At 42.0% G+C, this 23,217-nt stretch overlaps 1 long non-coding RNA gene across 3 annotated transcripts; it reads right to left on the bottom strand.

Moving 5' to 3' along the window:
* Nucleotides 1-416: 416 nt before the first annotated feature.
* LOC127697316 (uncharacterized) lies at nt 417-9,660 on the bottom strand. 3 transcript variants are annotated; one of them, XR_007980442.1, is made up of 5 exons: nt 9,532-9,660; nt 6,132-6,208; nt 5,960-6,035; nt 3,083-3,168; nt 417-1,200 (listed from the first exon to the last, which is right to left on the bottom strand). It is a non-coding gene; the product is annotated as an uncharacterized LOC127697316 (long non-coding RNA). The 3 variants fall into 3 exon arrangements; XR_007980444.1 differs by lacking the exon at nt 5,960-6,035; XR_007980443.1 differs by lacking the exons at nt 5,960-6,035; nt 6,132-6,208.
* Nucleotides 9,661-23,217: the final 13,557 nt, after the last annotated feature.

Raw genomic sequence — 23,217 nt, 5'->3', positions numbered from 1 at the left:
CGCAGACAATGAAGTCTATACGGGATGAGCATCGGTGACACACCCAGCTCCCCGGCTACAGCTCACAGTGACTGAAGACTAGCATACTTCTATTGCTTCAGCCCATGCTTCTGTAACAGAGTTACCACAGGCTTTAAAAATGTATAAGCAGCAGAGTTTTATTTCTTACAGTCCTGAAGGCTGTGAAGTCCAAGGTTAAGACACAGACAGATTCAATGACCTGGAGATGACCAGTCCCATTTCCAAGATGGTGCCTTGATGTGCCTTTATGCAGTGGAAGGCAGAAGGTCCAACCAGACAAGTGCTATGTGAAGTGTCTTTTTCGCTGTCCCACTCATTAGAGAAAAGATACTATGGCTTTAATCAACTCATAAAAGTATCAATTCTGAACATTATCATGTTGGCAATACCTGAGATTTGAGAAGAGAATATATGTAAACCACAGGGTGTGCTAAAATATTAAAAAGCACATAAATATGATAAAAAACATTTTATGTTTTCTATCGATGTGTATATACAACTTAGAGAGAGCTTGGTCCTTTCTGTTGTTTCTATCTACCCCCCAAAAAATCTGTTATGCCAAGGCATGATATTTGGAGAAAATTTTATTTTGAAACAGTTACATAAATACTAGTGGTGTGGATTTTATGCAAATGGATTTCTTTTTAATATTCGAAAAAGTTTTGAAATATAGTGACAGAAAGCAATAAAAGTCGTTCAATTTAAATCAGTGTGTACCCACACTTAAATGTCCTGAGAGTTATAAAACTGAAAAAAACAGGATGAGAGTGAGAGAGAGAGAGAGAGAGAGAGAGAGAGAGAGAGAGAGATGTTGCAAAAATTAAGAGAAAACGGGTGTGTTACTAATATATTACTGCACTGCGACTTTTTAAGTTCAGAAATTTCTAACAAGCTGCATGTAACATATGTTCACCCATTTGGTTGTTGTTTAATTGGATGTTGGGCAGGCTGGAGGGTCAGGTCTGTGTAGCTGTTCCTCTTTCCTCTGAGGGTGAGATAGCAATGGCTCACTTGATCTTCATAGCTGGGGCATACAGATAGAGATGTCTGTGAAATCCGATGGCACACCCTGTGAATATCGGAATATCCAAGGATTGTTCAAATCTTCCTGATCGTAGGATCCTGAAGAAATATCTCAACACACCTCACCATTATGAGGAAAGACTCACTCACTGGAGCCTGATAAGAGAAGGAAGAATAGCACTCAGTGAGCTGCCTGGGGACACACAGTAGGCACCCAAAACTAGCCTGTACTTCTGCACTTTAGACTTGCCCTTGGCAACTCTAACTCAGTAAGCATCATTAGCTGTGGCCTGCAGAGAAGTGGACCCTGCTGGTTCTCAGTGACTATGTTCACAGATATGTTGTGATCCTGGCTGAAAGGGGGACAAATTGAGATTAGTACAGTCAAGGTAGACCATCTCAAAAAGCTTAGTAAGAGCTAGCTGAGTATCTGCTAATACCAAAAAATTCAAATTATTTAAAGAAAACCTTGTACAAGCCAGGTGATTACATCTGTGGGGTAAGGCAGGAGAATTGTTAGGAGTCCAAGGTCAGCCTGGGCTACCCTGTGAATTCCAGAATGGCTGAGCTACAGAGTGAAACCCTGTCTCAAAGCACGACAAAAGAGATAAATAAATATGTACAAAAGAAAGAAAAAATCTGCCTATCTCAAATCATTCCATGCGTTGTTTTTATTGCTTGATTATTTGTCTGTATATGTATGCATGTCTGTGTGTGTGCATGTACCTATGTATTGTGTATATGGTCTAGGTTCCTTTCTGTTGCTGTGATCAAACACTCTAACCAAAAACAACTCGTGTAGGGGGAGAAGGTTTATATGGCTTATTCTTCCAGTTGATAATTCATCATTTGGGGAAGTCAGAGCAGGAACTCAAGGAACATGGAGTTCCTTGCGTTCCAAGCCCCACGGCAGGAGGAGCTACGGAGGGGCACTGACGGCTGGCTGTTCTCGGGATCACTCGTTCACAGGTTCATGCTTACTTAGCTTCCTCTTGCCTAGGGCTGCTGCTGCCCAGGGTGGGCTGGGCCTTTCTACATCACTTAATCAAGGTGAGATCCAGAGCAAGCACCCAGGGTAGCAGTTAAGAGCCCTGGCTGTTCTTCCTGGGCTCAATTCCCAGAACCCACATGGCAGGTCACAACTGTCCATAATTCCAGTCCCTGTAGATCCAATTCCCTTTTCTGACCTCTGCAGGCATTATACACACATGCAGTGTACAGGCATACATGCAGGCAAACACCCAGACAATCCCCCCACAGATACACCCACAGGGCAATGTGAGCTGGGCAATTCCTCAGTGGAGGCTTTTCTCTCAGACAACTCTAGGCTTTCAGGTTAATAATTAAAAATAATTAGAACAATACATACAAATGTGTGAGTGTGTGGATGTCATGCATTATTTGAGTTAGTTTTAGTTCAAATCCTTAAATATTCTCAATCTCCACATGCCTAGTATTATGCTAGATTCATCGGAGTATTCAGTTAAAGTCCATGATGTAAGTTGGCATCCTCTGGAATTCATCTTGCCTACAATCAAAATATATATAAATATGCCCATAAAACACTAAAATACACAACGATGAAAGAGAAAGCCATGCTTTAGAAGACTAGCAAGAGACGGAATGTTCGTAAGTGAAAACTGCGGAACGGACCTTCAGTCTCCCTGATGTGTCCCTAGTCCTTCTCTTCCTAAGGGTGTAAATGAGGAAAACTTGGTGAGAGCAGCAGGAAGATTGGCCTGTCCAGGAAAGTAGGAAGTAAAGGGGGGGGGGCGAGGCTCAAGGGGGCGAGGTGCAAGGGGATGGGGCATAAGGGGGCGGGGCGTAAGGGGCGAGGCGTAAGGGGGCGAGACGTAAGGGGCGTGGCGTAAGGGGCGGGGCGTAAGTGGGCTGTCAGGTGCCCATCGTTGCCGGGCTACACCATCATCGATACAGAAGCAGAGTCACAGACAGCTTTTCACTTACGCCATAGACCAGGTATGCCACCGTAATTAAATTGGTATTGCCCCATTTTGCAGACAGAAAACCTGTAACTTACCTTAAGTCCTGCAGCTGGGAAGTAGCAAGAGGCCCAGGTTCAATGCCAAGTCTTTCTACTGCTAAATTACCCATGCTCCATATGGCCTAGAAAGGTGAGGAAGGGAAAGCCAGATCAGATCTCAGACATTATAGTCTCCAGATAAGTGGATAATGAAAACATGGCACATATGCAATGCAATTTCATTCAGCCATGAGAAAATGAAACTATGAAGCTTGCAGAAAATGGATGGATCTAGAAATTGCTATATTAACTAAATTAACTAAATTACTAAATTAACCCAGACTCAGAAAGGCAAACATTATATTACTTCCCCACATCTGATCCTAGCTCATAAAATATGTTTCTATATGTGGATATAAATGTGGGTTATATCACAGTTATGAAATGAGAGGACCAGGAGAAGGGAAACAAATTCATTTTTCCTCTGTCACCATTGAAGGTCAGTGGGCAAGACAGACTGATCTGCAATCACCAGAATCATCTGTCATGGTCTCAGAGATCTCACCATCCCTCGGGGAGCATACACACCTGCTGTGGTCATAAGCCAACAGCTCCTGACCCTGACTGTCTCGACCAGAAGTCGTCCCAAGATTGGCCTCTAGATACAGGTTGCTTTGCAAGTTAGCATAATAGAAACCTGAGTTCTAATAACTCTATGGGAAAACTAGTCTCTTGTGAATGCACTTTACAAGAGAAAAGAAGAAAACACAGCACCAGGTGTTGACTTATCACTGGGAGGTTCTGACAAATGCCAAGACTGAATATACTATGTTGACACCTGGTGGCTAAATCTAAGCTAACTTTCCATTCCAGTGTTATGCCAGAGTAAGATGATGTGTGCTTGTGGCAGCCTTCCCAGCGTGTCATTTCCCCAAACTGACATCATATCTGAGTCTTTTCTCTAATTAGAAAACTCCACAGGATTTATACACGCTCTGTGAAGGAGGGGTGTCTTTAGGCCTGTCATACATACATGTCATACATGTCTTTAGGCCTGTCATTCATACATAAGCGCTGAACACTTCAGTGAGTCTCCTTTCATCTCCTCAGAACTAACTGCTCTCTGAATGAACTCACTCAGGGCATGGTGATGTGCATGCATGAGCCAGAACACTGGAGGTGGGGTTGAGGAAGACTAAGTTCAAGGACAGCCTGGGCTACAAGACCCTCTCAAGAAAATCAAACAAACAAACAAAAAAGGCAGTTTCTCCCGTAAATAAGATAATAATAGGCAAATGTTTCCCACCCACAGCTGCAAGCATCATGCAGTTGCAGATGAAATTTGTGGCTTTTATTATATTATGTAAGTGTTATCAATCACTTAGTTGTTACATCAAAGAACTTAAATATTTTTAGCACGGTGCTAAATTTTTAAGGAAGCTACAATGGATCATATTTTCAGTTTACTGGGAAGACAGAGACATACTTAAATCAAATAGCATAAAAACTTTATAACTACACAGAAAATTGTAGACAGTAGGTATGGTAGAAAAAGATAATGATTTCCGAAGGGATAGAAGAAAGCTTGGGGAATGTGTGGGTTGCAACATTGTTTCCACCTATCTGTCGCTGCCATGGCCCTGCCACACCCCTTACCCCCCTGTAAAAAGTTTTGGGTTTTTGTTTGTTTGTTTGTTTGTGTGTTTTTTGCCTAGAAACTGTTTGTGGCAATTAATAACAACAACAACAACAAGAGTAGAAGTAACAACAATAATAACTGATTACATACCCAGTTACCAGCTTGACCACGTGACTTCCTTTTTTTAATAGCCCCCATTTTTCCTTTTTGAGATTATAATTTGGTTGCATTTCTCAATTCCATTTCCTTCCTCCAAACCCTGTCATATAGTCCTTCCCCATTGTCCTTCAAATTCATACCCTCTCTTTTTACTATTTGTTACTGTATGCATATATGTACATGTATATACATATATATTCCTACATATATCCTGTTCACTCTCTATAATGCTATTTGTATGCATGCTTTTCAGAACTGATCATTTGTCACTGGACAACCAATTACTGTGTTCTTCCCTAAGGAAGACCACCTACCCGCCCTGCTCCAAGATTTCTTCGGTAGCTTAGTTCTTGGTGTAGTGTTAAGGCCTCATGGGCTCTTTTCTCCATCCAGTCTGGCATCCAGTTTGTAGCCCCTCTACTGCTACGACTTCTTGTGGATGTGCACTTTACACCATGGCTTGGTAAAAACCTAAGTTCTAACCACCACGTGGGCAAACGAGAGACTCTCTCTCTCTCTCTCTCTCTCTCTCTCTCTCTCTCTCTCTCTCTCTGTGTCTCTCTGTCTTTCTCTCTCTCTACACACACACACACACACACACACTATCACACAATGGTCAGCTTCCTTCCTCGTTGAGCCTTTTGTTGGTACAATGGCTCCATGACGACTATGGGGGCCAGGCTTGGATGCTATACGTAGACCTAACTAATGGTTTGGAGCCCCTCCCATTGACGCAGGTCTAGTTCCCTATCCTGCTGGATGCTCAGGTTCCTGGTAGCAGAGGCCAACTCTGAGGGTGGCACCACCCCTGGAGGGGAGTGGCAAGCTCTTCATTAGTGAGTTGATGACCTCAGACCTTGTGTTCTGAGGAGGAGGATCCAGACAGTCCTTGCTAAATTGTTATTCTAGGTGGGTTTTCTTTCTTCCTGCCACCATCAATCACTCCAAGACCCTACAGAATATCTGGTTTATCAGCAGATATTCTGCATCACTGCAGACCAAGATAACTATTTTACCACTAACCTGCTGAGACACTGACTCTAGGCCTAATTTGCCTCTTTCTTAAAACAAGGGATTTCATGATCTGTTAAATTAGCTTTCTTGTTGTTCTGGAAAGCAAGGGACAAAGGGCTTACTTGCATTCACAGTTTAGGGACCACATGGTGGCCAGAAGAGCTCTCTGCTGTTGCATCAGAAGCATGAGGCTGGGGACTAGAAAGAGGTTAAAAGCACTTTTAGGGGTTAAAAGCACTTGTTGCTCTTGTAGAAAACCCAGGTTTGATTCCCAGATCCCACAAGGTGACTCACAACCATCTGTAACGCCATCTCCAGGGGATCCAACGTGAACGCTCATGGCGCATGTACGTCATGCAGTCGGGACATTCCTATGCACCGAGTAAAACAAATAATTCTAAAACAAATGATTAAAAACAGAAATAGAGGGAGATTAATCTATAAATTCCTAGTTCATTTCAGCTCTGTACTCTATAGTAACTGTTTGTTTTCTGGCCCTGCCCACAAGCTGGAGGACAGAGCAGCGTGACGGAGATCAGTTCCTCAAACTTAGTGACCATCAGTGACTTAGTGACCATCAGTGACTTAGTGACCATCAGTGACTTCACTGGAAGAGTGAATTCAAAGGTTCCATAGACACAGCTTCACATGCTAACATACAGCTTTCTGTTCTTCTGTCAGGGTCTCTCCACCCTCCACCCCCAGCTAATACAAAAGGAAACCACTTTATGATAAATGTCATGATTGTCCTGGGGGAGAACACTAAATTATGGAATGTGGTTGAACAATTGTAAACTTGGAAACCAAATCAGCCAGGTGCTTGGTTTAGTTTCTTCGCATGGATAAGGAAAAAGCAGGGCTTCTTTAGGAAATTAAAGAAGCTATGAAAAAAAATTGTACCCTTAAGATGGTGTGTGTGTGTGTGTGTGTGTGTGTGTGTAAATTGTAAATGTATGAAAAATTATAATATATATCAAGAAAACTATCCCAAAACATCTATTCAACAAGGCTTGGGACTGGGGTGGGAAGGTGGTGAATAAAGACAGTGATAGATCCTAAGGAATTTTTCACTAATCTAACAAGTTTAGTGGAAAGAGATTGAATAAGTTTTCTTCAATCTTAAGTAGCTAAATAAAAATCTTTATTTCCTTTCTTTAAAAACCTATTCACACTAGATAACTCCAAACCCATTTTTCCTATAAATATCCAGCAACTGATTCTGGCCCCAGTGGCTTGCCAACTCATAAAAGCCAACTGATGAAGTACACTTGTCAAACTACTTAAAAATTAAAATTAAATAAAGTATATTAAAAACTCCTTGCAAATCCGTGCATACAGGCACACCTGTGGCATGCAGGTGAACTGGCCCCAGGCCTTGAGAGCAGGAGAGCTGTCCCTGCCTCTCACCCAGACAAGGTGGGAGAAGCAGCCCTAGTGGCTCATGTTCAGGACAGCTAATGGGCTGACCAACTCAGGTCCACCCAGGCCAAGAAGCAGGGCTCTCTGAGTTGACTCACACCAACATCCTCGCCATCTACAAACTGTTGGAGCATGTAAAGAGGCCAGTCCTGCAGATCCAAAGCTGCAAGTGCTCCATGACACAGAGCAACCAAAAGATGTCCAAAAGGAGTCCCGGATAAGGATCCAGTAGTATTGATACAGTAGCAGAAGCCAGAGGCCTTGAGCCAGACCGGTGACTCGTTGTAATGAACATTGCAGGCAAAGCTGTTTGGACAAATAGAGCATACTGTGCCGCACACCCAACATACAGCAGCTCCCACAGCAAGATTTTGTTTTGTTTTTGGGGGAGAGGTTGCAAGGGTGGAGGATAAATATGAAGGGATGGAGAGATGCATTATAGTTAGGCCTGGTTCTTCCTCCCAGCCTCATGCTCTCAGAAATAAAACTCAAAATCAAGATGTATTTATGAATACCTTGGCCATATAGCAAGGCTCTTCTCTGACTAGAATCATAACTTAAGATAACCCATTTGTTTTAACCTACACTCTGCCCTGTGGCTGGCCACCTGTGCTCAGGTACGACGCTTCTGTCTCCTCACACCCTCCCAGGCAGCTCTTACTATGCCTGGATCTATCCTGTCTCCTCCCTTCTATTATATAGAAGGTGTCCCACCTTCTATTTCCTGCCTAAGCCATAGGCCATACTTTTTAATTGGCAAGTGAAGCATCCACATAATACATAAGATATTCTGTCTACAGAGATGAGTGGGATTGGGGTGTGTGATGTAAAATTCACAAAGAATCAATAAAAGGGTTTTTAAAGCATATTAAACATAATACTGGTCTAATTATGCCTTTAAGTTTGTTGTATCTACTAGTTATAGCAAAGTCATCTTATGAGGCAGGGGGGTGCAGGAGAAATGAGAAGCTGGCATGGGGTTGTCGGCTATGCCACTGCTGCTGTACTACTTGTGACACGTGGCCTCGGTGAGTTCACCCCTCATGGTGCTGAATGGTGCCCATTGGCTGCCTTCTTAGCACTCACCACATCAATGCCCTGAAAAAGCTCAGTCACCAAGTGGCTCAGAATTCCCCGAAGGCATATTTCTCTCTGGGGTTTGTCCCTATCTTTCATTTGTCCTTTCAAAGATAACAATAAAGCTGGGGAGCTTCTGAGAATTCACTGAACTAATCCATTATTAATGGAAACTAAGATGCCACCGGCTTGTTCTCTACACGGAGAACAGTGGAGCTACAACTGAATCCACCCACCATTCATTTGATTTTTCCTATCCCAACAGTTCTAGTGGGTTTCACAATGGATCACAGGCTTATGATATCACTCCACATAGACAAAAGACTTTTCCACTACAGACAGGAACACAACCAACCAAAGAACTGATTCCACCCAAGGGCCAGTGAGATGGACCAGCAGGAAGCGTGCTTGCTGCCAAGCCTAAAGACCCAAGTTCAAGACTAGGGAGCCACATAATTGAAAGAGAAAATGAACTCATATAAGTTGTCCTCTGGCCTCTGAATGCACATTGTGCATAATACACACACACACACACACACACACACACTTACATATACACAATATGTATAATACACACACACAAACATACAGACTCACTCACATACACACTAACACACACATACAAACACACACACTTAAATATAGAAAACAATATAAATTATATAGAAAAATTTATAAATACATTTAAAAAAATTATTTCATGCAACTCTAGCTTGATGTACCAGGGAGTTTACTAGGGTTTCTTAGGGACCATGAACAATTTGTAGGTTGATCTCATCAAAGAATAGTTCCTCTCCCTCCCACAATTGTTAAGCACTTGTCTATCTCCAGAGCTGTGGGGCCTCGTGTGGCCCTTCCACAATGAAATGTTAACAAACCTACTCTTGTAAGAGTCTGGCACGGTCATCAGAGTTGCCCTGACTTCAGGAGTAGTGGTCACATCATACCCAGGGGACAGAGTATAATACTAGGCTATGTGTATTAGTTAAGCTCTTAAATGGTCTGAAGTATCTATAAGGTGTAATTTTAACCATTCACACGGAATGGCCTCTTCTCCTGAACTTCTCAGGAAATATTCCTCAGGGCTCACAAACACTACTTTCTGTCTTAGGCCCTCTAACTACAGACCCTTTTCACAGATCTGATCAAAGGATAATCAGAGACTAATCCATCAATTGTTCCTCTTATTTCTACTTACCTATACTCTGTGCTCAAATTCATACCAAATGCCACATATTCCAACAAGCTGCTCCTCCTCCCCTGGCTCTAGCGAGCCGCGTGCAGACCAAGGGCTAGAACAGACAGTCAGTGTTCTCGGCTGTGGGGCTTACTCAGCAGATGTGGTGTGCTTCCTCTTCTGTGGGAAAGACAGATTCCTCTTGATGGTCATAAAATTTCACAGGCTATTATTTTTAAAGGAAAATTCATTAATTTATATAATCAAGATGCATCTAAAACTAGCAAAATTCAAGAAAACATGTAAAATCGTTACTAAATAATACACCATGGAGTAGACATAGTTTTCTATTAAAGCATTTAATAGAAATTAAATTTTTCATGTCATCCTCTCTTATTGATTTTCTTGTGTATTTTTCCAGGGAGTATCCATGTGTTATAGACACTGTGGAAGAAACTCAACACACCGGACCCCCTCGCTCATTCTGTTTTCACAAAACAGGGAGGTTAGAAAGGTGAGGGGTTATCTCTCAATGATCAAAATAGTACCGTGGATATTAGAGCTTTGATGTAAAGCCCAAAGTCTTTGTAATATAAATACTATACATTTTATGAATAATATCCTTATTGTTCTTAATAATCCCACTTTCAATTTACTTAGAGGTAGGGGGTTACAAACAAGTAAGGGCCAAGAAGCACCTAAAGAAATGGTCAACATCTTTAGTCATCAGGGAAATGCAAATCAAAACAACCCCGAGATTCGACCTCACACCAGTCAGAATAGCTAAGATCAAAAACCCAGGTGATAACAGATGCTGGCGAGGATGTGGAGAAAGAGGAACACTTCTCCATTGTTGGTGAGATTGCAAGCTGGTACAACCATTGTGGAAATCAGTCGGCAGTTCCTCAGAAAATTGGACATAGTACTACCTGGGGACCCAGCTACACCACTCCTGGGCATATACCCCGAAGATGCTCCAACATATAACAAGGACACATGCCCCACTATGTTGATAGCATCCTTATTTATAATAGCCAGAAGCTGGACAGAACTCAAATATCCTTCAACAGAGGAATGGATACAGAAAAAGTGGTACATTTATACAATGCAGTACTACTCAGCTATTAAAAACAATGACTTCATGAAATTCACAGGCAAATGGATGGACCCAGAAAATATCATCCTGAGTGAGGTAATCCAGTCATAAAAGAACACACATGATATGCAATCGCTGACAAGTGGATATTAGCCCAAGAGCTCAGACTACCCAAGACACAATTCACAGACCACATAAAGCTCAAGAAGAAGGAAGACCAAAGTGTGGGTACTTCAGTCCATCTTAGAAGGGAGAGCAAAATGCTCAAGGGAGGAAATACAGAGACAAAGTGTGGAGCAGAGACTGAAGGAAAGGCCATCCAGAGACTGCCCCACCTGTGGACCCATCCCCTATACAGACACCAAACCCAGACACTGTTGTGGATGCCAACAAGTGCTTGTTGACAGAAGCCTGACATAGCTGTCTCCTGAGAGGCTCTGCCAGAGCCTGACAAATATAGAGGTGTATTCTTGCAGCCAACCATTGGACTGAGCACAGGGAGGAGGGAGGATGGGATAGGGGGTTTCTAGAGGGGAAAGGAAGAAAGTGGGTAACATTTGAAATGTAAATAAATAAAATATGCAATAAGAAAAAAAACAAATAACAAGTAAGAAATAGAGTTCCTCTGTCACTTCCTTTTTACTGTGAATTTTTCATCTGTCTCCCCACCCTCCTTTTGGAGATCAGAGGATGCTCTCAGCCCTCAGCCTGCCCTTGCTCTGCCTGGCATGGGGCTCTGGTACTGTGTCTTGTTTTCTAAGGTACCCTTCTCAGATGTATAAACGTAGAAAAGGGCAGATACGGGTATGGTGGGACTGAATAGACACCAGGGGCAGAAACCCTCACCCTCCAGAGAAAGTCGAGTCCGCTAAAGAAGTGCTGGGGCCAGGTAACTGGATGTCAGGGTCTCATCTGCCTCTCACTATTTGGAGACACAGGGAGACCACTTAATGTCAGCTTTCTCATCTGTAAAGCAGCCAAAGTTGTAAGAGCCAAAAAGATGTCAAAGTGTCCGAACCATCAAAGCGCTGGTACATCTGACTTGCCCGTATCAGTGTGGGGGAAACCCTGTGGAGAGAAATGGGGACAGCAACCTGTGTCTACTCAGCACGTTACATTTCAGGGCCATTTCCAGGAGCCTAAAATGTCTTGACAAACTTAAGATGATAGTTCAAGGACCAGAGACAAGAGGACTTAAGAACCACTTACTAGCCGGGCAGTGGTGGCACAGGCCTTTAATCCCAGCACTTGGGAGTCAAGGCCAGTATGGTCTACAGAGTGAGTTCCAGGACAGCCAGGGCTACACAGAGAAACCCTGTCTCGGAAAAAAAAGAAAGAAAGAAAGAAAAAAAGAACCACCTACTGAGTCACCCCAAATGCAAGCAGTGATGCACCAATTCTAACTAAAAATAGGAAGGGGGTGGGGGGGAAAGCTTGCCTTTGGAAATAAAAAAAATCTAATCTTACCATCAGTGGCCCAGATCCCTTACTTCCTATTTCTGTTTCCCTTTCCTGTCAGTAAATGATAATATTAGCCTCAGTGCAGTGTGGCTGTGAGATACTGAGGCTCCTTCCTACAGTCTCCCTCCTTCTCCAGCAGTTTTGATACTCAGGTCTTTGAGACTGAAGCCTCTGCCACTACAAGAGCCACAGCCATGTGTAAGTCTGACAGAACTGGCTTGGTAGCCGTTTTTGCTGTTTACAAGAATTTTGAAAAGTAACAATATGTTGTGGATGTCTCAAGACAACACTGCACAACTAAGAAACTGTTTTAATGCAAAAATGTATGATTAGAAGGTGCCGGTATTCTTAGACTGAGAGCCATTGACAATCATCTGAAGATCTTGTTTCAAAGAAGCTGCCTTAGCGATCAGCTACTCACATTGAATTTTCTGATATGTGGGTTGGAAATAAAGTCATCACCTTTTAATATTTGAAATATTAATTATTACTATTTAATATTGGAAAATCTCTTTATTTTTTGCATTCATTTACTCTCTCTGTATGTGTGTGTGCGCGCGCGCGCATCTGTGTGTGTGTGTGCATGTGTGTACGTGTGTGTGTGTGTGTATGTCCATGTGTGTGTGTGTCCATGTCCGTGTGTGTGTGTGTGTGTGTGTGTGTGCGCGCGCATGTGTGTGTGTATGTGCATATGTGTGTGTGTGTGTGTGTGTGTGTGTGTGTGTGTGCCTGAATATGTGGAGACCAGAGGACAACCTCAGAGAGTCAGTACTCTCCTCCACCATATGGCCCCAGCATGGAACTCAGGTGCTCAAGTTTCGCAGTAAGAGCCATCACAGCCATCTTGGTGGCACAGAAACGTCCTCTTTAAAAATGTCTAAATCAGTAAGTAGAAATTGCTTTAACATCCAGTCCATTCTGAAAAACAGCTTCAGCTGCTGATTGCTGCAAATATAGTTTTGGGGTGCCCTCTAGTGTTGAAATATTGATAATATACCAACCATAGCTTTAGGAAATCTACACTGAACCCTCTAGTGTATGAGTAAGACCAAAGACTAGGCACGCATACACACACACACACCACCACCACCACCACCACCACCACCACCATCACCACCATCACCACCATCACCACCACCACCACACAACAGCCCATAGAATATAGCCACAAATAAAGCCACACAGTGAAGTCTGGAATAAACTCCTTATCTGTCCAATGATAGGTGCTTCCATTCAGCTCAAAGCACCAACCAAGATAAGACATCAAAAACTGAAAAGAAAGCAATGGATATGTGCAAACCCTTGGACAGAGATTCTAAAATGGCTGTTTTATACTAAACTCAACTGTCAGAAGCCATCTAGGAAAGGCTAAAAGCAAACAAGTTTTCTGGAGGTGGCCCACTGCTTTGCATAGCTGCAATGGGTAAGCTCTGAATTGTAGGGTCTTCCGAGAATTTTACCTCAGGATTGCTTCTTACTGCTGGTATGCCTTTGCTGTCACTATTACATAACCTAATGATTCCTGGGCATTAGCCTACCCTGTTGGGCAGATTGTCTGCAGTTCAATAAAGATGTCCTATCATGTAGTGATGCTGTGTAGACAAATTGATGATTTCATAGTTCCTGATACTGAGTTTATAGAATCCCTAAATTTATACAAGTAACTTCCAGATCTCTGAAAAGCTGCAAATAGGACTCTGTAAACTTTCCTGTGTCATGGGCTAATTGCACTAGGATAAGAAGGTAGATAAGATTGGAACAGATTTATGACCAAGGAAAAACATTCATTCTAGGTCAGGTCCAAGGATGAAGCCGCAGGTGTGTGCTATGAAACTGTTGTTTTGAACTTATAATGAGCTGATAGAATGAAACACTGTTTTGAACTGATAATACCAGCATCCTTCTGTAACTCCTCTTTTGTATAACATATTATCTATGAGGTAATTTTCAAAAAAAAAAAAAACTCTTGTCTAAGAAGGTATAAGAAGGCCAGAGAGAAGAATTAAAATACAACTTGGGGGCTCTGCCCCATTCACCAAAGGTGTATCTGAATATGTCTGTTTGCCTCTACATACGTGTATATGTATATGTGTATATATGTTAATATGCATAAACACTTATGGAGTTATTGAGACGGGTGGTATGTCTGTGTGTCTACATGTATCTATCAGTGTGTGTGCTCTTGATTTCTCCCTTTCTTCATTTTCTTTTCTCTATGGTTCACAAAGGGTTGCCAAGCTACAAGCCTCTTGCCTGGCCAGCAGGAGACTCCTGAGCAGCCTTTTTTTCGTAAGCCTTCTTTCCTCTCAATTCCCTGATGCTGACAGCAAGAGTTTATTACCAGAAGCCAACAGCTTTTGGTATTAGAAAAGTAAAGAGTCAAGAAAGGCAAATATTATTACAAGCAAACAATTTTAGCCCTTGCAAAACTCAGTTTTTGCCCCTGAAATCCACTAACGCTACCATTGCTACCATTGAATTTACTCAGTTCCTGGTGCTGGGCAGATTCCCAGCACTCAACAAATGTTAAGTAAACACATGACCCAGGGGTTAAGAGCACTTGTCTCTCTTGTAGAGGACCTGAGTTCAGGTCTAGCACCCACATACACAGCTCACCGTCATTTGTAACTCTAGTTGCAAGGGATCTGATGTCCTCTTCTGACTTCCATAGGCCCCAAGCACACATCTGGTGCACATACATATATGAAGACAAAATATACATATAAAATAAAATAAATCCTAAGAAAGAAAGTGGAAATAAAATTCATAAATTCATCAGAGATAACAGATAGCAAAATTTTTAAAATCAAATCTTCAAGCAGAAATGCACTTAAAATTGAATGTAAAATATTATATACAATGTATTATCAGACTCAAATAAACAGAAGACCATCCAATAAGCTCAAAAATGGGCTATTTGAAAATATATAACTTAAAGAGAAAAATGAAGGCGATGGACTGAATAAATCCTATGGAAACCTCAGGGCAGAAATACAAGAACAAATATTCATATTGCTGGATCCCAAGAGGGCTTTGAGAAGGCCAGAGGGTGGAAAGCTTATTCAAAAAGCTATCAGAACAGTCCTCGAGTCTAGAGGAGAATGCTAACATCCAGCTGTAGATGGAGTACAGATGTACAGGTAACCAGTTCAGTTCAGGTGTGGGAAGGGCTTCACTTGACAAATTGGTTTCCTTGCAAGCACAATGACCTAAGTTCAGTCTTCAGAAGCCATGAAAAGAAATGCCCAGAATGGTAGCATATGTGCTTAATCCAAGACCTGGTGACACAAATCTCTGGTACTTCCTGACCAGTCAGCATAGCCCACAGGAGGAATTGCAGGCCAGGAGGAGATCTTGTTTCAAAAGAGGGGACAGCAACTGAGAACACTCAGTGTCATCCTCTTACACACACACACACACACACACACACACACACACACACACCAAATATGCACACACATGTGCCTTTCCTTGCAAGCACAACGACCTAAGTTCAGTCTTCAGAAGCCATGAAAAGAAATGCCCAGAATGGTAGCATATGTGCTTAATCCAAGACCTGGTGACACAAATCTCTGGTACTTCCTGACCAGTCAGCATAGCCCACAGGAGGAATTGCAGGCCAGGAGTAGATCTTGTTTCAAAAGAGGGGACTGCAACTGAGAACACTCAGTGTCATCCTCTTACACACACACACACACATACACACACACACACACCAAATATGCACACACATGTGCCTGTACACACATGTTCACACACATGATCACACGTGTATACACAGGCACACACACACACAAATAAGAAAGGGGGAAATCTCAAATACTATGCATGTGCTCCAACTCACCTGACGTCAGACTTCTACCAGACAGCAGGGAGTGGAAGGCGACAGTCACACTGTCCAGAGAGACAAGAGCAGTCAACCTACCTAGAGAAGGGATCCATGGTGTAAACACAGTGCATAGAATTCTATCATTAGACTGAAGATCAAAAAGAAATATAATACCTACATTAATATACTTAAGACATAAAAAATATAGTTAATATTAAAAATCTATAAGGTAGGGGCTGGAGAGATGGCTCAGCATGTAAGAGCACTGACTGCTTTTTCAGAGATCCTGAATTCAATTCCCAGTAACCACTTGGTGGCTCACAGGCATCTGCAGTAGGATCCAATGCCCTCTTCTGGTGTACCTGAAGAGAGCAGCAGTGTACTCACAAACATCAAATAAATAAATAATTTTTTTAAAAAATCTACAAGGTAAAACCTTGTAATCAAAACATGGTACTAGGAGCTGGAGAGATGGCTCAGTGGTTAAAACCACTAGCTGCTCTTCCAGAGGACCCAAGTTTAATTCTCAGCATGCACATGGCAGCTCACAACCATCTGTAACTCCAGTTTTGGGAGCTTTGACTGCCTCTTCCAGACTCTATGGACATCTTTGGGCACACAATGTTACACTAACATACTTGCAAACACACACACACACACACACACACAATTTTTAAAAATAAAAACACAACTAGAGAGACATAGCTTAGCCACAAGGGGAAACTGTGCAAAAGGGGAAAATAACTATAGATATACTAGAAAGTAATAATAAACTGGCAGTAATAATGCACAAACTATCTATAGTTACCGTAAACGTACATGAATAAAAATCTCCAATCAAAAGATGTAAAGTGATTATATGAGATTTTTAAAAAACACAAACAACTATGTAGTTTGTATGAAGAGGACATAGTAAGCTCTTTATGTAATGATGGAGGCGTGGATTCAGCCATGGGTAATACGGATTATATGTAAACATCTGAACTAGTTTCAATAAGCCAGAAGGAAAAGATAAACTCTAATCCAATAATGGTACAGGACTTAGACCCATCCCTGTCTCTGTGGATGGATCATTCAGGCAGAGAACCAATACACCAGAGACAATTGCATCTGGGCAAAATGAACCTAACGGCATCTACAAGGACTCTGCCCAACAGCTACATACACACATTCTTCTAAATATCACACTGAATACTCTCCAGGATATGTCATGTGACAGGCTGTAAAGCAACAGCTTCTAACCTTTTAAAATTGAAAGTGTATTAATTTTTCTAACTAAAGGACAATAAATCTACAAACAAATGGCAAGAAAATTCTTATGAACTGTACAAATATATATATATATATATATATATATATAAAGTAAACAACTTCTTAATAACTAAGTGACTAAGTAAAGAAACTAATAGAGATGTTTTTGATTTCTTGGGATTGGTGATAATGGATATATCACATACCAAAATATTTGGGGCACAACAAACATCATACTAAAAGAGAAGCTTACAGAAATTAATGCATTTAAAAAGACAGAAAGTTCTCAAATGAACAATTTATCAGTGCACCAGAAGAAACTAAAAACCAAGAACAAACCAAACCCAAAACTAGAGAAGAAAGAATAAATATCAGAGCAGAAAGCAATGAGGTGAGAATAAACAAAAACCCAGTGAACCAAAGAATTTATTCCTATAAACAAACAACAGACAAGCCCTTAGCAAGACCAGGCTAAAAAGATAGAAGACTCAAATAAATAAACCAAAGTCAGAAATGAAAATGCAGATACGGCTACCAACATCACAGAAGTATTATTGATCACTAGAGACTGCAATGCGCAACTCCACACCAGAAATCTAATAATCTAGAAAAAAAGAGACACAAACACCTCATCAAGACCGAATCATGAAAAAGCACTTTCAAAGCTTGGTGTTATTGTTTGAATGTGAAATGTCCCACAGAGGCTGTGTGTGTGAGCTCCTTGGAGGTGCCATCTGGACTGGGGAGGGGCATGCAATCTTTAGGGGTGGAGCTTTGCTAAAGGAACAATGTCACTGATGGCTGGCCTTAGGGGTTATAGCCTAGCCCCACTTCTCACTCTTGCTCTGCTTCTGAACTGCCAAATGAGGGCTAAGTCTCATATTCTTGCCTCTGTAACTGACTGTGTCCCTAAAGAACTGTGAACCAAAATAAACCCTTTCTCTCTTAAGTTGCTTTTGTCAAAATACTTTATCATTTCAAAAAAAATTAAATACAGACAATAACAAGTAAAGGAATTGAAAAGTTTCATATCAAAGGCCAGCCAATAGGATAGAAGTAAATAATGGAAGAGGTGGACTATGCGTGGACCATAGAAATTGCCCCCCTCCCCGACTTGTAATTTATCATCCTCCATGAGAAAAGTTTCTGAAACCCTGAAACCCAAAACAAACAAACCTGAGCCCTAAAGCTGGAATCACAGGCACCCAAGCCATCTACAAGTGACACAGCTACATGGCTAAGGCAAGGCCATGTCAGACAGGCAATAGTGGACTTGCCTTTGCAATGGCTTTTCTATGCCACAGAAGAGACTTACTTGGCTAATGCAGAAGTACATAATTAGAAGTGCTGAGACAAAAGTCAGTATTTCTGACTGAGTAGCAGTGTTTGTTATGCAGTGTTAAGACTGTCACCATGGTTACCTGAGAGACAGGCATGAGACCTAACAAAATGATTTTAAGTGAGACCGTTAGTGGTGAGATAGCTGCTACCAGATGCATTTGATAAAGTACCAGAGCAAAGGGACAAATGAGAGGAAATGGTTTTGAAGTACACATGCGCAGATTATCAGGAGCACAGAAAATGCAGAGTTGGGAAAATTTAGACTATTTCACATCAAACTGCAAGAATGGTCAGTAAGATCTGGCTTCAACCCGACAGGGTAATACACAGCTGTGATTCGGTGTGTGGGAAGCCAAGACTTGAGCTGGGCAGTGAGATCTTGATTGATTAGCAACATGGATAAAGTATATATAGTTCAACAGCAAAGCATCTGCCTAGCATGTTCAAGGACCCGGGTTCCAATGCCTTCTACATCTTAAAGAGACTTTTGGCAGAAAAGAAAGTGGTCTACAAACATGGTTTAGCAACAAACTGAGGGGGTGGAGAGGTGGCTTGGGGGCTAAGAGCACTGGATGCTCTTCTAGAGGACCCGGGTTCAGTTCCCACACCCACAGAGTGGCGCACAACTATCTGAAATTCCAATCCCAGAGATCTGACGCCAACTTCTGGCCTCTGTACCAAAATAAAAAGACACATCTAAAATTGACTTTTAGTCAGTATTTAAAAGAGTCCACTCCTAAAGGAAGGAAGCAGGCTAGGAGGACATTCTGTCAACAAGAGCAACCATGCCCCAGTGCCCTCTGCAGAAGAGCTAAGAAGACATGATAAGGGACCTCCAGAGCACAAAGCTAAAGTGCTGAAGAATAATGGATTTTGGTATCACTCTCAGAAAAGATCTGAACCAGGGCCCAGGGGACACACTATACTTCCAGAGCATGGAGATCCATTAACATTTGTCCACTGGAAATACAGAATTGTTATGAATATGATGATTTAAAGTCTATGCTGGGCGGTGGTGGCACACACCTGTAATCCCAGCACTATGGGAGGCAGAGGCAGGTGGATTTCTGAGTTTGAGGCCAGCCTGGTCTACAGAGTGAGCTCCCGGACAGCCAGGGCTATATAGAGAAACCCTGTCTTGAAAAAAACAAATCCAAAAAAACAAAAACAAAAAAGTCTACCATCCCCTATTTTTCAAATGAAATAATTATTTCTGTTTTCCTGTCCCAAGCCATTTTATTTAATTCATAAATGTACCAGGTAAACTTAATAAATGCTGTTAATGTTTGTACTTTGCATTGATGCTATGATTTGATGAGGCTTTGGTATATATTAGATTAGGTATGGGTACATTTTTGCATGAAAGAACTCAGAGATCATGTTGCACCTTTGTCATGATCTGAGGAGGGACAGAATGTGTTTATATGTATGTTGACTTTGAGCCGGCTCCCAGAAGTTTTTGGCCAGTGGGATATCAGTAATGTCAAAACAAAAATTCAACTCTCAGGTCAAACAGGATAAGAAAGTTGGTTGGTTTTTTTTTTTTTCTGAAGTTTAATAATTATGCCATGGGAAAACAGATACAGGTCACTCTAGATCTGGTGTTCCAACATGGTAACAATTTTGTGAAGGTTTTATAGTAACAGAGCATAAGTCATAGATCAGGACACTTTTCAAATGTCCTGGTGAGAAGCCACACCTACTAATCCTTCCCAAACAGTTTCACCAACTGGGTACCAAGAAACACAATATCTAAGCCTGTAGGAGCCATTCCCTTTCGCTGGATATAGAATGAGGTGTGTTATGGATGCTTTCTGGTGGGTATCTTTTCCCCAAGACTATGGACAGTGTGTGTGTGTGTGTGTGTGTGTGTGTGTGTGTCCTAACCACTTTTACCTTGTAAAGAATTATTTATTATAGCTAGACACAAAAATCTTGGTATTTTATTTACAAGATGTAGCCTAGATTGGGCAGGTTGTGAACTATTCTAACTTACATCTCAGGAATATGGTCCTTCTTACTTGCTGTTTGGGTCTTACCCAGGTTATTTCTGTCCCATCAGTCTGTCCTCTGGGTTGATTTCTCCTGATCATGTGCTCATACTCCATTTCCTCTCATTGAAGCCTCCTCCTCTCTGCCTCCTTTCTCCTCCCCTGGTCTCTCCTGAGACCCCCTCATTGGATCCTCAAATCCTGCCTTTCTCTCTCTATTGCCCAATTATAGGTTCTAGCCTTTTATTAACCAATTGTCTTTAAATTAGAGAGCAAGATTTATACAACAAAGGCTGGTATATCTGAGAATTCTCTTGCCTGGGGCAACCAGATCTTGGGGTACATAATTCAGCATTTGTAGGAATAGCAAAAGACCAACCCCCAACATTTGCCTCTTTTGTCTAAACAAAAAGGCTCTTTCTCTTAAAATAATAAATAACATTCAAGTAAGAACAAATATGAAACAATTATAAAAACTATTAGGGAAGATTTTACATTCATAAAATCCAGTCAGTTTGTATTTGGCAACTTTGAATAAACTATTCTATTATCTATCCTATCTTGGTAAGTTCAGGGCTTTGTACCTAAATTGTTTTCTCTCTTAACTTGTGTTACTAACCTAAAACACTTTCTTAGACCTAAAAACACCTTCTTAAATCTTAAACAATTTAAGTTTAATTGTAAGACCACAACTACCTAGTCTTCAACCCCATCAGAGACTTGAGAAGGAATAAATATTGCCTGAGTACGTAGGAAGTGCTGGGAAGCAACTTCCAAACCTATAGGAATGACAGAGAAAGTTGCCTGTATGAAAAGTCCCTCTTTATTATTAATATTAGAATTTCTCTAATATTTTGGAGCATCTATATGAGACCTGTGGACTGCACTACCAGATGGGCATAAATCCTCAAGTCCCACCTTTCTCTCTCTATTGCCCAGTCATAGGCTCTAGCCTTTTATTAACCCATTGACTTTAAATTGGGGAGCAAGTTTCATACAACAAAGGCCAGTGACCATGAGAATTCTCTTGGCTGGGGGACAAACAGATTTGGGGGTTCATAATTTAGCAATTGTAGACATAGCTCTAGACCAACCTCCAAAACTACACCTTCTCAAAAGCTGAAAGGCAAGGAGCTCAGCGGTCCTGTCTCTTCTCTCCTTGATGCTGGTGTTGCAGGTCTGAACAGAACCATGTCCAGCTTGCTCTGTCTTCACACTTGCTCTGAAGCACTGAGCCATCTCTCCAACCCTGCCTTTAGGAATCTTATGTTATGGTGGTCCTATAATTCAATAGGAATAAGGATGAAATCATCCCAACAGCATCATTACAGATTTATTATGCTGATTACATAGGATACATATCAGTTACATATACCTGCTGATCTATAAAGCATTTTCTAGCAGAATAATTTACTGCAGCCATGATCCATCTCAGAGATTTGCTCCAGCCACTCCCCAATTGGGTGAAGCTATGCTGAAAACCAAATCATTGAGCTGAGGGAAAGCCGGAGTAATTCTCTTTTTGGCAGTTGAAGGAAGCCAAGCAGACAGTAGTGACTGGACTTACAGAACTACTGGAATCTTCATGTCTGAAATACATTCATTGTTCCAAGAAGGTACCCAAACAAACCTGCTCTAAGATGAGAGTAAGCATTCTTAGCCATTAAATCTCTTTTTTGGGTCCCTTGACAGTAATTGAAGGCATAAGACTCTGGTTTCAAAATAAGAATTCAAGGGGCTACAGAGATGGCTCAGCAATAAGAGTTCTTGTTGCTCTTACAGAGGGCCAGATGTTGCCCTAGCCCTTGGCCCCTCAAGACTGTCCTTGGGGGTAGGAGGGAAAGGGCACAGAATAGACAACACAGATTTCAGGAGCCGGGTGAGAAGCAGAAGTGCCTTTATCCCCTCCACCCTTGTCCCCTTCCTTGGTCTAGAACTGTTTACCCCTCATAGGTGGCACCAGCTGATTGGTTGCCCTGGTCACACCCTGGTCACACGCTCTGTCTTTGGACATCTCAGGGTGTCAGGCAGGTTCCAGGGTTAGTAAATGGGGGAAGCACTTGCTGAGCATGTGTGAGCCATTGTGGCCTGCTAGTCAAAATACACTGACTTACTCCTTCTGCATATCGACCCCTTTCAGCTTAGAAGTTGGCAGCTCAATGGGAGCCAGAGTTCTGTGCTCTGACCCTGCTGACTCCACCTCAGGGGATGACCAGCATAGGGAATCGTGCCTGTCTTAGGTTGCCCTGGTTATTGGGGTCTTACCTATCAGAGGCTACCAGCTCTGGAAGGTCTGCCTCCCTGGAGAGCATGCCCGGATGAGGTAAGGTAGGTCTGTCCATTGGGAAGCCTTTCACGTCTCTGAGAACCATACCGATATAACCTCCCAGCACTCACTTGGAGGGTCACAAGCGTCTGTACCTCCAGACCCAGGGCCATCTTCAGACCTCCATGGACACATAAAGTATATATACGCGTGGTGCTGGTTGGTTTTTGTCAACTAAACATAAACTTAGACATATCTGGGAAGAAGGGGTGTTGTCAATTGAGGAATTTCCTTCTTCACATTGGCTTATAGGCAACTCTGTGGGCTGTGTTATTAATGATTGATAGCCTGCTCATGGCATCATCCTGGCAGGTGGTCCTGAGCGGTATAAGAAAGCGGGCTGAGCAAGCTATGGGAAACATGTCAGCAAGCAGCTCTCCTTGGTCCCCACTTCAGTTCCTGCCTCTAGGCC

The sequence above is a fragment of the Apodemus sylvaticus genome, chromosome 12 (assembly GCF_947179515.1).
Source record: "Apodemus sylvaticus chromosome 12, mApoSyl1.1, whole genome shotgun sequence".
NCBI classification, from domain to species: Eukaryota; Metazoa; Chordata; class Mammalia; order Rodentia; family Muridae; genus Apodemus; species Apodemus sylvaticus.
Note: the sequence above shows the minus strand (reverse complement) of the source record. Positions and strands in the feature narration are given on the sequence as shown.